The following is a 15,974-nucleotide window of genomic DNA, read 5'->3' on the forward strand; positions in this document are numbered from 1 at the left end:
TGCTACTGGCGCCTTCCTGGCCTCAGCTCCACTCCTTCCTTGCCTTTGCACCTAGTCCTCAGGCGTTCTTGTGGAGGGCTTAGTTGCCGGTGGGTTGCACACTGCCAAGCGCTCCAGCTTGAGGGCTCTATTAGAGGCAATGGGAGGGCAACTGCAGGGCTCCTCCAGCCGTTCCTTGACCGCCCAGACTCAGCACAGCACGGAGAGCACAAGGCTCACAGGGCCTCTGGCTGTGGTCTGCAGCCCCACACACGCTGAGGCTGACTCGGTGAGCGCCCAGAAGGTGCCTGACAGACGTCATTTCCCTAGTGCTCTCCTCCCCAGCAGAGACGTGTGCAGGTGGTTGGGGCCTGCCCCTGCGTGTCTGGGCTCCCGTCCACAGCCCCAGCTCAGGGAAGCAGCTCCTCAGCCAAGACCTGTAGGAGGCGCGGGGCACCCCCGCCTGGAAGCCTAGTGCACAGCATGAGGGAAGCGAGCCTCCTTGGGAGAAGAGGAGGCAGCCAAGATGCGTGGGGCTGCAATCACTGCTTGGGCGGAGCCGGGTGCGCCGCCAGAAGGGCAGAGCTTCAGCTCTGCTCAGAGGCCCGATCTGGCAGAGGGCTGGCGTGAGGCTGCTCTGCCCTGGGCGAGTCTTGCCCAGACTTGCCTCGCGGCTAGGCTTCCAGTCCAGAAAGGAGCGGGCTGCGCGAGACTGGGAGATGCTACTGGCGCCTTCCTGGCCTCAGCTCCACTCCTGCCTTGCCTTTGCACCTAGTCCCCAGGCGTTCTTGTGGAGGGCTTAGTTGCCGGTGGGTTGCACACTGCCAAGCGCTCCAGCTTGAGGGCTCTAGTAGAGGCAAAGTGAGGGCAACTGGAAGTCTATTCTTACGGTTGCTTGACCGCCCAGACTCAGCACAGCACGGAGAGCACAAGGCTCACAGGGCCCCTGGCTGGGGTCTGCCGCCCCTCACACGCTGAGGCTGACTCGGTGAGCGCCCAGAAGGTGCCTGACAGACGTCATTTCCCTAGTGCTCTCCTCCCCAGCAGAGACGTGTGCAGGTGGTTGGGGCCTGCCCCTGCGTGTCTGGGCTCCCGTCCACAGCCCCAGCTCAGGGAAGCAGCTCCTCAGCCAAGACCTGTGGAGGGCGCAGGGGGCCCCGCCTGGAAGCCTAGTTTAAAGCATGCGGGAAGCGAGCCTCCTCGGGATAAGAGAAGGCAGCCCTGCTGTGTGCGGCTGCATTCACTGCTTTGGCGGAGCCGAGTGCGCCTCCAGTACGGCAGAGCTCCAACTCTGCTCAGAGGCCCGATCTGGCAGAGTTGCTGGCGTGAGGCTGCTCTGCCCTGGTCGAGCCTTGCCCAGACTTGCCTCGCGGCTAGACTTCCAGTCCAGAAAGGAGCGGGCTGCGCGAGACTGGGAGATGCTACTGGCGCCTTCCTGGCCTCAGCTCCACTCCTGCCTTGCCTTTGTACCTAGTCCCCAGGCGTTCTTGTGGAGGGCTTAGTTGCCGGTGGGTTGCACACTGCCAAGCGCTCCAGCTTGAGGGCTCTAGTAGAGGCAAAGTGAGGGCAACTGGAAGTCTATTCTTACGGTTGCTTGACCGCCCAGACTCAGCACAGCACGGAGAGCACAAGGCTCACAGGGCCCCTGGCTGGGGTCTGCAGCCCCACACACGCAGAGGCTGACTCGGTGAGCGCCCAGAATGTGCGTGACAGACGTCATTTCCCTAGTGCTCTCCTTCCCAGCAGAGACGTGTGCAGGTGGTTGGGGCCTGCCCCTGCGTGTCTGGGCTCCCGTCCACAGCCCCAGCTCAGGGAAGCAGCTCCTCAGCCAAGACCTGTAGGAGGCGCGGGGCGCCCCCGCCTGGAAGCCTAGTGCACAGCATGAGGGAAGCGAGCCTCCTTGGGAGAAGAGGAGGCAGCCCAGATGCGTGGGGCTGCAATCACTGCTTGGGCGGAGCCGAGTGCGCCTCCAGTACGGCAGAGCTCCAGCTCTGCTCAGAGGCCCGATCTGGCAGAGTTGCTGGCGTGAGGCTGCTCTGCCATGGGCGAGGCTTGCCCAAACTTGCCTCGCGGCTAGGATTCCAGTGCAGAAAGGAGGGGGCTGCGCGAGACTGGGAGATGCTACTGGCGCCTTCCTGGCCTCAGCTCCACTCCTGCCTTGCCTTTGCACCTAGTCCCCAGGCGTTCTTGTGGAGGGCTTAGTTGCCGGTGGGTTGCACACTGCCAAGCGCTCCAGCTTGAGGGCTCTAGTAGAGGCAAAGTGAGGGCAACTGGAAGTCTATTCTTACGGTTGCTTGACCGCCCAGACTCAGCACAGCACGGAGAGCACAAGGCTCACAGGGCCCCTGGCTGGGGTCTGCAGCCCCACACACGCGGAGGCTGACTCGGTGAGCGCCCAGAAGGTGCCTGACAGACGTCATTTCCCTAGTGCTCTCCTACCCAGCAGAGACGTGTGCAGGTGGTTGGGGCCTGCCCCTGCGTGTCTGGGCTCCCGTCCACAGCCCTAGCTCAGGGAAGCAGCTCCTGAGCCAAGACCTGTGGGAGGCGCAGGGGGCCCTGCCTGGAAGCCTAGTTTACAGCATGCGGGAAGCGAGCCTCCTCGGGAGAAGAGAAGGCAGCCCTGCTGTGTGCGGCTGCATTCACTGCTTTGGCGGAGCCGAGTGCGCCTCCAGTACGGCAGAGCTCCAGCTCTGCTCAGAGGCCCGATCTGGCAGAGTTGCTGGCGTGAGGCTGCTCTGCCCTGGGCGAGACTTGCCCAGACTTGCCTCGCGGCTAGGCTTCCAGTCCAGAAAGGAGCGGGCTGCGCGAGACTGGGAGATGCTACTGGCGCCTTCCTGGCCTCAGCTCCACTCCTGCCTTGCCTTTGCACCTAGTCCCCAGGCCTTCTTGTGGAGGGCTTAGTTGCCGGTGGGTTGCACAGTGCCAAGCGCTCCAGCTTGAGGGCTCTAGTAGAGGCAAAGTGAGGGCCACTGAAAGTCTATTCTTACGGTTGCTTGACCGCCCAGACTCAGCACAGCACGGAGAGCACAAGGCTCACAGGGCCTCTGGCTGTGGTCTGCAGCCCCACACACGCTGAGGCTGACTCGGTGAGCGCCCAGAAGGTGCCTGACAGACGTCATTTCCCTAGTGCTCTCCTCCCCTGCAGAGACGTGTGCAGGTGGTTGGGGCCTGCCCCTGCGTGTCTGGGCTCCCGTCCACAGCCCCAGCTCAGGGAAGCAGCTCCTCAGCCAAGACCTGTGGAGGGCGCAGGGGGCCCCGCCTGGAAGCCTAGTTTACAGCATGCGGGAAGCGAGCCTAATCGGGATAAGAGAAGGCAGCCCTGCTGTGTGCGGCTGCATTCACTGCTTTGGCGGAGCCGAGTGCGCCTCCAGTACGGCAGAGCTCCAGCTCTGCTCAGAGGCCCGATCTGGCAGAGTTGCTGGCGTGAGGCTGCTCTGCCCTGGGCGAGACTTGCCCAGACTTGCCTCGCGGCTAGGCTTCCAGTCCAGAAAGAAGCGGGCTGCGCGAGACTGGGAGATGCTACTGGCGCCTTCCTGGCCTCAGCTCCACTCCTGCCTTGCCTTTGCACCTAATCCCCAGGCGTTCTTGTGGAGGGCTTAGTTGCCGGTGGGTTGCACACTGCCAAGCGCTCCAGCTTGAGGGCTCTAGTAGAGGCAAAGTGAGGGCAACTGGAAGTCTATTCTTACGGTTGCTTGACCGCCCAGACTCAGCACAGCACGGAGAGCACAAGGCTCACAGGGCCCCTGGCTGTGGTCTGCAGCCCCACACACGCTGAGGCTGACTCGGTGAGCGCCCAGAAGGTGCCTGACAGACGTCATTTCCCTAGTGCTCTCCCCCCAGCAGAGACGTGTGCAGGTGGTTGGGGCCTGCCCCTGCGTGTCTGGGCTCCCGTCCACAGCCCTAGCTCAGGGAAGCAGCTCCTGAGCCAAGACCTGTGGGAGGCGCAGGGGGCCCTGCCTGGAAGCCTAGTTTACAGCATGCGGGAAGCGAGCCTCCTCGGGAGAAGAGAAGGCAGCCCTGCTGTGTGCGGCTGCATTCACTGCTTTGGCGGAGCCGAGTGCGCCTCCAGTATGACAGAGCACCAGCTCTGCTCAGAGGCCCGATCTGGCAGAGTTGCTGGCGTGAGGCTGCTCTGCCATGGGCGAGGCTTGCCCAAACTTGCCTCGCGGCTTGGCTTCCAGTGCAGAAAGGAGGGGGCTGCGCGAGACTGGGAGATGCTACTGGCGCCTTCCTGGCCTCAGCTCCACTCCTGCCTTGCCTTTGCACCTAGTCCCCAGGCGTACTTGTGGAGGGCTTAGTTGCCGGTGGGTTGCACACTGCCAAGCGCTCCAGCTTGAGGGCTCTAGTAGAGGCAAAGTGAGGGCCACTGAAAGTCTATTCTTACGGTTGCTTGACCGCCCAGACTCAGCACAGCACGGAGAGCACAAGGCTCACAGGGCCTCTGGCTGTGGTCTGCAGCCCCACACACGCTGAGGCTGACTCGGTGAGCGCCCAGAAGGTGCCTGACAGACGTCATTTCCCTAGTGCTCTCCTCCCCAGCAGAGACGTGTGCAGGTGGTTGGGGCCTGCCCCTGCGTGTCTGGGCTCCCGTCCACAGCCCCAGCTCAGGGAAGCAGCTCCTCAGCCAAGACCTGTAGGAGGCGCGGGGCGCCCCCGCCTGGAAGCCTAGTGCACAGCATGAGGAAAGCGAGCCTCCTTGGGAGAAGAGGAGGCAGCCCAGATGCGTGGGGCTGCAATCACTGCTTGGGCGGAGCGAGTGCGCCTCCAGTACGGCAGAGCTCCAGCTCTGCTCAGAGGCCCGATCTGGCAGAGTGCTGGCGTGAGGCTGCTCTGCCCTGGGCGAGCCTTGCCAAGATTGCCTCACGGCTAGGCTTCCATTCCAGAAAGGAGCGGGCTGCGCGAGACTGGGAGATGCTACTGGCGCCTTCCTGGCCTCAGCTCCACTCCTGCCTTGCCTTTGCACCTAGTCCCCAGGCGTTCTTGTGGAGAAATTAGTTGCCGGTGGGTTGCACACTGCCATGCGCTCCAGCTTGAGGGCTCTAGTAGAGGCAAAGTGAGGGCAACTGAAAGTCTATTCTTACGGTTGCTTGACTGCCCAGACTCAGCACAGCACGGAGAGCACAAGGCTCACAGGGCCTCTGGCTGTGGTCTGCAACCCCACACACGCTGAGGCTGACTCGGTGAGCGCCCAGAAGGTGCCTGACAGACGTCATTTCCCTAGTGCTCTCCTCCCCAGCAGAGACGTGTGCAGGTGGTTTGGGCCTGCCTCTGCGTGTCTGGGCTCCCGTCCACAGCCCCATCTCGGGGAAGCAGCTCCTGAGCCAAGACCTGTGGGAGGCGCATGGGGCCCCGCCTGGCACCTAGTTTACAGCATGCGGGAAGCGAGCCTCCTCGGGAGAAAAGAAGGCAGCCCTGCTGTGTGCGGCTGCATTCACTGCTTTGGCGGAGCCGAGTGCGCCTCCAGTACGGCAGAGCTCCAGCTCTGCTCAGAGGCCCGATCTGGCAGAGTTGCAGGCGTGAGGCTGCTCTGCCCTGGGCGAGCCTTGCCCAAACTTGCTTCGCGGCTAGGCTTCCAGTCCAGAAAGGAGCGGGCTGCGCGAGATTGGGAGATGCTACTGGCGCCTTCCTGGCGTCAGCTCCACTCCTGCCTTGCCTTTGCACCTAGTCCCCAGGCGTTCTTGTGGAGGGCTTAGTTGCCGGTGGGTTGCACACTGCCAAGCGCTCCAGCTTGAGGGCTCTAGTAGAGGCAAAGTGAGGGCAACTGGAAGTCTATTCTTACGGTTGCTTGACCGCCCAGACTCAGCACAGCACGGAGAGCACAAGGCTCACAGGGCCTCTGGCTGTGGTCTGCAGCCCCACACACGCTGAGGCTGACTCGGTGAGCGCCCAGAAGGTGCCTGACAGACGTCATTTCCCGAGTGCTCTCCTCCCCAGCAGAGACGTGTGCAGGTGGTTGGGGCCTGCCCCTGCGTGTCTGGGCTCCCGTCCACAGCCCCAGCTCAGGGAAGCAGCTCCTCAGCCAAGACCTGTAGGAGGCGCGGGGCGCCCCCGCCTGGAAGCCTAGTGCACAGCATGAGGGAAGCGAGCCTCCTTGGGAGAAGAGGAGGCAGCCCAGATGCGTGGGGCTGCAATCACTGCTTGGGCGGAGCGAGTGCGCCTCCAGTACGGCAGAGCTCCAGCTCTGCTCAGAGGCCCGATCTGGCAGAGTGCTGGCGTGAGGCTGCTCTGCCATGGGCGAGCCTTGCCCAGACTTACCACGCGGCTAGGCTTCCAGTCCAGAAAGGAGCCGGGTGCGCGAGACTGGGAGATGCTACTGGCGCCTTCCTGGCCTCAGCTCCACTCCTGCCTTGCCTTTGCACCTAGTCCCCAGGCGTTCTTGTGGAGGGCTTAGATGCCGGTGGGTTGCACACTGCCAAGCGCTCCAGCTTGAGGGCTCTAGTAGAGGCAAAGTGAGGGCACCTGAAATTCTATTCTTACGGTTGCTTGACCGCCCAGACTCAGCACAGCACGGAGAGCACAAGGCTCACAGGGCCTCTGGCTGTGGTCTGCAACCCCACACACGCTGAGGCTGACTCGGTGAGCGCCCAGAAGGTGCCTGACAGACGTCATTTCCCTAGTGCTCTTCTCCCCAGCAGAGACGTGTGCAGGTGGTTGGGGCCTGCCTCTGCGTGTCTGGGCTCCCGTCCACAGCCCCAGCTCAGGGAAGCAGCTCCTGAGCCAAGACCTGTGGGAGGCGCAGGGGGCCCCGCCTGGCAGCCTAGTTTACAGCATGTGGGAAGCGAGCCTCCTCGGGAGAAGAGAAGGCAGCCCTGCTGTGTGCGGCTGCATTCACTGCTTTGGCGGAGCCGAGTGCGCCTCCAGTACGGCAGAGCTCCAGCTCTGCTCAGAGTCCCGATCTGGCAGAGTTGCTGGCGTGAGGCTGCTCTGCCCTGGGCGAGCCTTGCCCAAACTTGCCTCGCGGCTAGGCTTCCAGTCCAGAAAGGAGCGGGCTGCGCGAGACTGGGAGATGCTACTGGCGCCTTCCTGGCCTCAGCTCCACTCCTGCCTTGCCTTTGCACCTAGTCGCCAGGCGTTCTTGTGGAGGGCTTAGTTGCCGGTGGGTTGCACTCTGCCAAGCGCTCCAGCTTGAGGGCTCTAGTAGAGGCAAAGTGAGGGCAACTGAAATTCTATTCTTACGGTTGCTTGACCGCCCAGACTCAGCACAGCACGGAGAGCACAAGGCTCACAGGGCCCCTGGCTGGGGTCTGCAGCCCCACACACGCGGAGGCTGACTCGGTGAGCGCCCAGAAGGTGCCTGACAGACGTCATTTCCCTAGTGCTCTCCTCCCCAGCAGAGACGTGTGCAGGTGGTTGGGGCCTGCCCCTGCGTGTCTGGGCTCCCGTCCAGACCCCCAGCTCAGGGAAGCAGCTCCTGAGCCAAGACCTGTGGAGGGCGCAGGGGGCCCCGCCTGGAAGCCTAGTTTACAGCATGCGGGAAGCGAGCCTCCTCGGGATAAGAGAAGGCAGCCCTGCTGTGTGCGGCTGCATTCACTGCTTTGGCGGAGCCGAGTGCGCCTCCAGTACGGCAGAGCTCCAGCTCTGCTCAGAGGCCCGATCTGGCAGAGTTGATGGCGTGAGGCTGCTCTGCCCTGGGCGAGACTTGCCCAGACTTGCCTCGCGGCTAGGCTTCCAGTCCAGAAAGGAGCGGGCTGCGCGAGACAGGGAGATGCTACTGGCGCCTTCCTGGCCTCAGCTCCACTCTTGCCATGCCTTTGCACCTAGTCCTCAGGCTTTCTTGTGGAGGGCTTAGTTTCCGGTCTGTTGCACACTGCCAAACGCTCCAGCTTGAGGGCTCTATTAGAGGCAATGGGAGGGCAACTGCAGGGCTCCTCCAGCCGTTGCTTGACCGCCCAGACTCAGCACAGCACGGAGAGCACAAGGCTCACAGGGCCTCTGGCTGTGGTCTGCAGCCCCACACACGCTGAGGCTGACTCGGTGAGCGCCCAGAAGGTGCCTGACAGACGTCATTTCCCTAGTGCTCTCCTCCCCAGCAGAGACGTGTGCAGGTGGTTGGGGCCTGCCCCTGCGTGTCTGGGCTCCCGTCCACAGCCCCAGCTCAGGGAAGCAGCTCCTCAGCCAAGACCTGTAGGAGGCGCGGGGCGCCCCCGCCTGGAAGCCTAGTGCACAGCATGAGGGAAGCGAACCTCCTTGGGAGAAGAGGAGGCAGCCGAGCTGCGTGCGGCTGCAATCACTGCTTGGGCGGAGCCGGGTGCGCCTCCAGTACGGCAGAGCTCCAGCTCTGCTCAGAGGCCCGATCTGGCAGAGGGCTGGCGTGAGGCTGCTCTGCCCTGGGCGAGTCTTGCCCAGACTTGCCTCGCGGCTAGGCTTCCAGTCCAGAAAGGAGCGGGCTGCGCGAGACTGGGAGATGCTACTGGCGCCTTCCTGGCCTCAGCTCCACTCCTGCCTTGCCTTTGCACCTAGTCCCCAGGCGTTCTTGTGGAGGGCTTAGTTGCCGGTGGGTTGCACACTGCCAAGCGCTCCAGCTTGAGGGCTCTAGTAGAGGCAAAGTGAGGGCAACTGAAAGTCTATTCTTACGGTTGCTTGAGCGCCCAGACTCAGCACAGCACGGAGAGCACAAGGCTCACAGGGCCTCTGGCTGTGGTCTGGAGCCCCACACACGCTGAGGCTGACTCGGTGAGCCCCCAGAAGTTGCCTGACAGACGTCATTTCCCTAGTGCTCTCCTCCCCAGCAGAGACGTGTGCAGGTGGTTGGGGCCTGCCCCTGCGTGTCTGGGCTCCCGTCCACAGCCCCAGCTCAGGGAAGCAGCTCCTCAGCCAAGACCTGTAGGAGGCGCGGGGCGCCCCCGCCTGGAAGCCTAGTGCACAGCATGAGGGAAGCGAGCCTCCTTGGGAGAAGAGGAGGCAGCCCAGATGCGTGGGGCTGCAATCACTGCTTGGGTGGAGCCGGGTGCGCCTCCAGTACGGCAGAGCTCCAGCTCTGCTCAGAGGCCCGATCTGGCAGAGGGCTGGCGTGAGGCTGCTCTGGCCTGGGCGAGCCTTGCCCAGACTTGCCTCGCGGCTAGGCTTCCAGTCCAGAAAGGAGCGGGCTGCGCGAGACTGGGAGATGCTACTGGCGCCTTCCTGGCCTCAGCTCCACTCCTGCCTTGCCTTTGCACCTAGTCCCCAGGCGTTCTTGTGGAGGGCTTAGTTGCCGGTGGGTTGCACACTGCCAAGCGCTCCAGCTTGAGGGCTCTAGTAGAGGCAAAGTGAGGGCAACTGGAAGTCTATTCTTACGGTTGCTTGACCGCCCAGACTCAGCACAGCACGGAGAGCACAAGGCTCACAGGGCCCCTGGCTGGGGTCTGCAGCCCCACACACGCGGAGGCTGACTCGGTGAGCGCCCAGAAGGTGCCTGACAGACGTCATTTCCCTAGTGCTCTCCTCCCCAGCAGAGACGTGTGCAGGTGGTTGGGGCCTGCCCCTGCGTGTCTGGGCTCCCGTCCAGACCCCCAGCTCAGGGAAGCAGCTCCTGAGCCAAGACCTGTGGAGGGCGCAGGGGGCCCCGCCTGGAAGCCTAGTTTACAGCATGCGGGAAGCGAGCCTCCTCGGGATAAGAGAAGGCAGCCCTGCTGTGTGCGGCTGCATTCACTGCTTTGGCGGAGCCGAGTGCGCCTCCAGTACGGCAGAGCTCCAGCTCTGCTCAGAGGCCCGATCTGGCAGAGTTGATGGCGTGAGGCTGCTCTGCCCTGGGCGAGACTTGCCCAGACTTGCCTCGCGGCTAGGCTTCCAGTCCAGAAAGGAGCGGGCTGCGCGAGACAGGGAGATGCTACTGGCGCCTTCCTGGCCTCAGCTCCACTCTTGCCATGCCTTTGCACCTAGTCCTCAGGCGTTCTTGTGGAGGGCTTAGTTTCCGGTCTGTTGCACACTGCCAAACGCTCCAGCTTGAGGGCTCTATTAGAGGCAATGGGAGGGCAACTGCAGGGCTCCTCCAGCCGTTGCTTGACCGCCCAGACTCAGCACAGCACGGAGAGCACAAGGCTCACAGGGCCTCTGGCTGTGGTCTGCAGCCCCACACACGCTGAGGCTGACTCGGTGAGCGCCCAGAAGGTGCCTGACAGACGTCATTTCCCTAGTGCTCTCCTCCCCAGCAGAGACGTGTGCAGGTGGTTGGGGCCTGCCCCTGCGTGTCTGGGCTCCCGTCCACAGCCCCAGCTCAGGGAAGCAGCTCCTAAGCCAAGACCTGTAGGAGGCGCGGGGCGCCCCCGCCTGGAAGCCTAGTGCACAGCATGAGGGAAGCGAGCCTCCTTGGGAGAAGAGGAGGAAGCCCAGATGCGTGGGGCTGCAATCACTGCTTGGGCGGAGCCGAGTGCGCCTCCAGTACGGCAGAGCTCCAGCTCTGCTCAGAGGCCCGATCTGGCAGAGGGCTGGCGTGAGGCTGCTCTGCCCTGGGCGAGCCTTGCCCAGACTTGCCTCGCGGCTAGGCTTCCAGTCAGAAAGGAGCGGGCTGCGCGAGACTGGGAGATGCTACTGGCGCCTTCCTGGCCTCAGCTCCACTCCTGCCTTGCCTTTGCACCTAGTCCCCAGGCGTTCTTGTGGAGGGCTTAGTTGCCGGTGGGTTGCACACTGCCAAGCGCTCCAGCTTGAGGGCTCTAGTAGAGGCAAAGTGAGGGCAACTGGAAGTCTATTCTTACGGTTGCTTGACCGCCCAGACTCAGCACAGCACGGAGAGCACAAGGCTCACAGGGCCCCTGGCTGGGGTCTGCAGCCCCACACACGCGGAGGCTGACTCGGTGAGCGCCCAGAAGGTGCCTGACAGACGTCATTTCCCTAGTGCTCTCCTCCCCAGCAGAGACGTGTGCAGGTGGTTGGGGCCTGCCCCTGCGTGTCTGGGCTCCCGTCCACAGCCCTAGCTCAGGGAAGCAGCTCCTGAGCCAAGACCTGTGGGAGGCGCAGGGGCCCTGCCTGGAAGCCTAGTTTACAGCATGCGGGAAGCGAGCCTCCTCGGGAGAAGAGAAGGCAGCCCTGCTGTGTGCGGCTGCATTCACTGCTTTGGCGGAGCCGAGTGCGCCTCCAGTACGGCAGAGCTCCAGCTCTGCTCAGAGGCCCGATCTGGCAGAGTTGCTGGCGTGAGGCTGCTCTGCCCTGGGCGAGCCTTGCCCAGACTTGCCTCGCGGCTAGGCTTCCAGTCCAGAAAGGAGCGGGCTGCGCGAGACTGGGAGATGCTACTGGCGCCTTCCTGGCCTCAGCACCACTCCTGCCTTACCTTTGCACCTAGTCCTCAGGCGTTCTTGTGGAGGGCTTAGTTGCCGGTGGGTTGCACACCGCCAAGCGCTCCAGCAGAGAGGGCTCTATTAGAGGCAATGGGAGGGCAACTGCAGGGCTCCTCCAGCGGTTGCTTGACCGCCCAGACTCAGCACAGCACGGAGAGCACAAGGCTCACAGGGCCTCTGGCTGTGGTCTGCAGCCCCACACACGCTGAGGCTGACTCGGTGAGCGCCCAGAAGGTGCCTGACAGACGTCATTTCCCTAGTGCTCTCCTCCCCAGCAGAGACGTGTGCAGGTGGTTGGGGCCTGCCCCTGCGTGTCTGGGCTCCCGTCCACAGCCCCAGCTCAGGGAAGCAGCTCCTCAGCCAAGACCTGTAGGAGGCGCGGGGCGCCCCCGCCTGGAAGCCTAGTGCACAGCATGAGGGAAGCGAGCCTCCTTGGGAGAAGAGGAGGAAGCCCAGATGCGTGGGGCTGCAATCACTGCTTGGGCGGAGCCGAGTGCGCCTCCAGTATGGCAGAGCTCCAGCTCTGCTCAGAGGCCCGATCTGGCAGAGGGCTGGCGTGAGGCTGCTCTGCCCTGGGCGAGCCTTGCCCAGACTTGCCTCGCGGCTAGGCTTCCAGTCCAGAAAGGAGCGGGCTGCGCGAGACTGGGAGATGCTACTGGCGCCTTCCTGGCCTCAGCTCCACTCCTGCCTTGCCTTTGCACCTAGTCCCCAGGCGTTCTTGTGGAGGGCTTAGTTGCCGGTGGGTTGCACACTGCCAAGCGCTCCAGCTTGAGGGCTCTAGTAGAGGCAAAGTGAGGGCAACTGGAAGTCTATTCTTACGGTTGCTTGACCGCCCAGACTCAGCACAGCACGGAGAGCACAAGGCTCACAGGGCCCCTGGCTGGGGTCTGCAGCCCCACACACGCGGAGGCTGACTCGGTGAGCGCCCAGAAGGTGCCTGACAGACGTCATTTCCCTAGTGCTCTCCTACCCAGCAGAGACGTGTGCAGGTGGTTGGGGCCTGCCCCTGCGTGTCTGGGCTCCCGTCCACAGCCCTAGCTCAGGGAAGCAGCTCCTGAGCCAAGACCTGTGGGAGGCGCAGGGGGCCCTGCCTGGAAGCCTAGTTTACAGCATGCGGGAAGCGAGCCTCCTCGGGAGAAGAGAAGGCAGCCCTGCTGTGTGCGGCTGCATTCACTGCTTTGGCGGAGCCGAGTGCGCCTCCAGTACGGCAGAGCTCCAGCTCTGCTCAGAGGCCCGATCTGGCAGAGTTGCTGGCGTGAGGCTGCTCTGCCCTGGGCGAGACTTGCCCAGACTTGCCTCGCGGCTAGGCTTCCAGTCCAGAAAGGAGCGGGCTGCGCGAGACTGGGAGATGCTACTGGCGCCTTCCTGGCCTCAGCTCCACTCCTGCCTTGCCTTTGCACCTAGTCCCCAGGCGTTCTTGTGGAGGGCTTAGTTGCCGGTGGGTTGCACACTGCCAAGCGCTCCAGCTTGAGGGCTCTAGTAGAGGCAAAGTGAGGGCCACTGAAAGTCTATTCTTACGGTTGCTTGACCGCCCAGACTCAGCACAGCACGGAGAGCACAAGGCTCACAGGGCCTCTGGCTGTGGTCTGCAGCCCCACACACGCTGAGGCTGACTCGGTGAGCGCCCAGAAGGTGCCTGACAGACGTCATTTCCCTAGTGCTCTCCTCCCCTGCAGAGACGTGTGCAGGTGGTTGGGGCCTGCCCCTGCGTGTCTGGGCTCCCGTCCACAGCCCCAGCTCAGGGAAGCAGCTCCTCAGCCAAGACCTGTGGAGGGCGCAGGGGGCCCCGCCTGGAAGCCTAGTTTACAGCATGCGGGAAGCGAGCCTCCTCGGGATAAGAGAAGGCAGCCCTGCTGTGTGCGGCTGCATTCACTGCTTTGGCGGAGCCGAGTGCGCCTCCAGTACGGCAGAGCTCCAGCTCTGCTCAGAGGCCCGATCTGGCAGAGTTGCTGGCGTGAGGCTGCTCTGCCCTGGGCGAGACTTGCCCAGACTTGCCTCGCGGCTAGGCTTCCAGTCCAGAAAGAAGCGGGCTGCGCGAGACTGGGAGATGCTACTGGCGCCTTCCTGGCCTCAGCTCCACTCCTGCCTTGCCTTTGCACCTAGTCCCCAGGCGTTCTTGTGGAGGGCTTAGTTGCCGGTGGGTTGCACACTGCCAAGCGCTCCAGCTTGAGGGCTCTAGTAGAGGCAAAGTGAGGGCAACTGGAAGTCTATTCTTACGGTTGCTTGACCGCCCAGACTCAGCACAGCACGGAGAGCACAAGGCTCACAGGGCCCCTGGCTGTGGTCTGCAGCCCCACACACGCGGAGGCTGACTCGGTGAGCGCCCAGAAGGTGCCTGACAGACGTCATTTCCCTAGTGCTCTCCTCCCCAGCAGAGACGTGTGCAGGTGGTTGGGGCCTGCCCCTGCGTGTCTGGGCTCCCGTCCACAGCCCTAGCTCAGGGAAGCAGCTCCTGAGCCAAGACCTGTGGGAGGCGCAGGGGGCCCTGCCTGGAAGCCTAGTTTACAGCATGCGGGAAGCGAGCCTCCTCGGGAGAAGAGAAGGCAGCCCTGCTGTGTGCGGCTGCATTCACTGCTTTGGCGGAGCCGAGTGCGCCTCCAGTATGACAGAGCACCAGCTCTGCTCAGAGGCCCGATCTGGCAGAGTTGCTGGCGTGAGGCTGCTCTGCCATGGGCGAGGCTTGCCCAAACTTGCCTCGCGGCTAGGCTTCCAGTGCAGAAAGGAGGGGGCTGCGCGAGACTGGGAGATGCTACTGGCGCCTTCCTGGCCTCAGCTCCACTCCTGCCTTGCCTTTGCACCTAGTCCCCAGGCGTACTTGTGGAGGGCTTAGTTGCCGGTGGGTTGCACACTGCCAAGCGCTCCAGCTTGAGGGCTCTAGTAGAGGCAAAGTGAGGGCCACTGAAAGTCTATTCTTACGGTTGCTTGACCGCCCAGACTCAGCACAGCACGGAGAGCACAAGGCTCACAGGGCCTCTGGCTGTGGTCTGCAGCCCCACACACGCTGAGGCTGACTCGGTGAGCGCCCAGAAGGTGCCTGACAGACGTCATTTCCCTAGTGCTCTCCTCCCCAGCAGAGACGTGTGCAGGTGGTTGGGGCCTGCCCCTGCGTGTCTGGGCTCCCGTCCACAGCCCCAGCTCAGGGAAGCAGCTCCTCAGCCAAGACCTGTAGGAGGCGCGGGGCGCCCCCGCCTGGAAGCCTAGTGCACAGCATGAGGGAAGCGAGCCTCCTTGGGAGAAGAGGAGGCAGCCCAGATGCGTGGGGCTGCAATCACTGCTTGGGCGGAGCGAGTGCGCCTCCAGTACGGCAGAGCTCCAGCTCTGCTCAGAGGCCCGATCTGGCAGAGTGCTGGCGTGAGGCTGCTCTGCCCTGGGCGAGCCTTGCCCAGATTGCCTCGCGGCTAGGCTTCCAGTCCAGAAAGGAGCGGGCTGCGCGAGACTGGGAGATGCTACTGGCGCCTTCCTGGCCTCAGCTCCACTCCTGCCTTGCCTTTGCACCTAGTCCCCAGGCGTTCTTGTGGAGAAATTAGTTGCCGGTGGGTTGCACACTGCCATGCGCTCCAGCTTGAGGGCTCTAGTAGAGGCAAAGTGAGGGCAACTGAAAGTCTATTCTTACGGTTGCTTGACTGCCCAGACTCAGCACAGCACGGAGAGCACAAGGCTCACAGGGCCTCTGGCTGTGGTCTGCAACCCCACACACGCTGAGGCTGACTCGGTGAGCGCCCAGAAGGTGCCTGACAGACGTCATTTCCCTAGTGCTCTCCTCCCCAGCAGAGACGTGTGCAGGTGGTTTGGGCCTGCCTCTGCGTGTCTGGGCTCCCGTCCACAGCCCCAGCTCGGGGAAGCAGCTCCTGAGCCAAGACCTGTGGGAGGCGCATGGGGCCCCGCCTGGCACCTAGTTTACAGCATGCGGGAAGCGAGCCTCCTCGGGAGAAAAGAAGGCAGCCCTGCTGTGTGCGGCTGCATTCACTGCTTTGGCGGAGCCGAGTGCGCCTACAGTACGGCAGAGCTCCAGCTCTGCTCAGAGGCCCGATCTGGCAGAGTTGCAGGCGTGAGGCTGCTCTGCCCTGGGCGAGCCTTGCCCAAACTTGCTTCGCGGCTAGGCTTCCAGTCCAGAAAGGAGCGGGCTGCGCGAGACTGGGAGATGCTACTGGCGCCTTCCTGGCGTCAGCTCCACTCCTGCCTTGCCTTTGCACCTAGTCCCCAGGCGTTCTTGTGGAGGGCTTAGTTGCCGGTGGGTTGCACACTGCCAAGCGCTCCAGCTTGAGGGCTCTAGTAGAGGCAAAGTGAGGGCAACTGGAAGTCTATTCTTACGGTTGCTTGACCGCCCAGACTCAGCACAGCACGGAGAGCACAAGGCTCACAGGGCCTCTGGCTGTGGTCTGCAGCCCCACACACGCTGAGGCTGACTCGGTGAGCGCCCAGAAGGTGCCTGACAGACGTCATTTCCCGAGTGCTCTCCTCCCCAGCAGAGACGTGTGCAGGTGGTTGGGGCCTGCCCCTGCGTGTCTGGGCTCCCGTCCACAGCCCCAGCTCAGGGAAGCAGCTCCTCAGCCAAGACCTGTAGGAGGCGCGGGGCGCCCCCGCCTGGAAGCCTAGTGCACAGCATGAGGGAAGCGAGCCTCCTTGGGAGAAGAGGAGGCAGCCCAGATGCGTGGGGCTGCAATCACTGCTTGGGCGGAGCGAGTGCGCCTCCAGTACGGCAGAGCTCCAGCTCTGCTCAGAGGCCCGATCTGGCAGAGTGCTGGC

Source organism: Capricornis sumatraensis, chromosome 14, assembly GCF_032405125.1.
Source record: "Capricornis sumatraensis isolate serow.1 chromosome 14, serow.2, whole genome shotgun sequence".
Classification (NCBI taxonomy): Eukaryota; Metazoa; Chordata; class Mammalia; order Artiodactyla; family Bovidae; genus Capricornis; species Capricornis sumatraensis.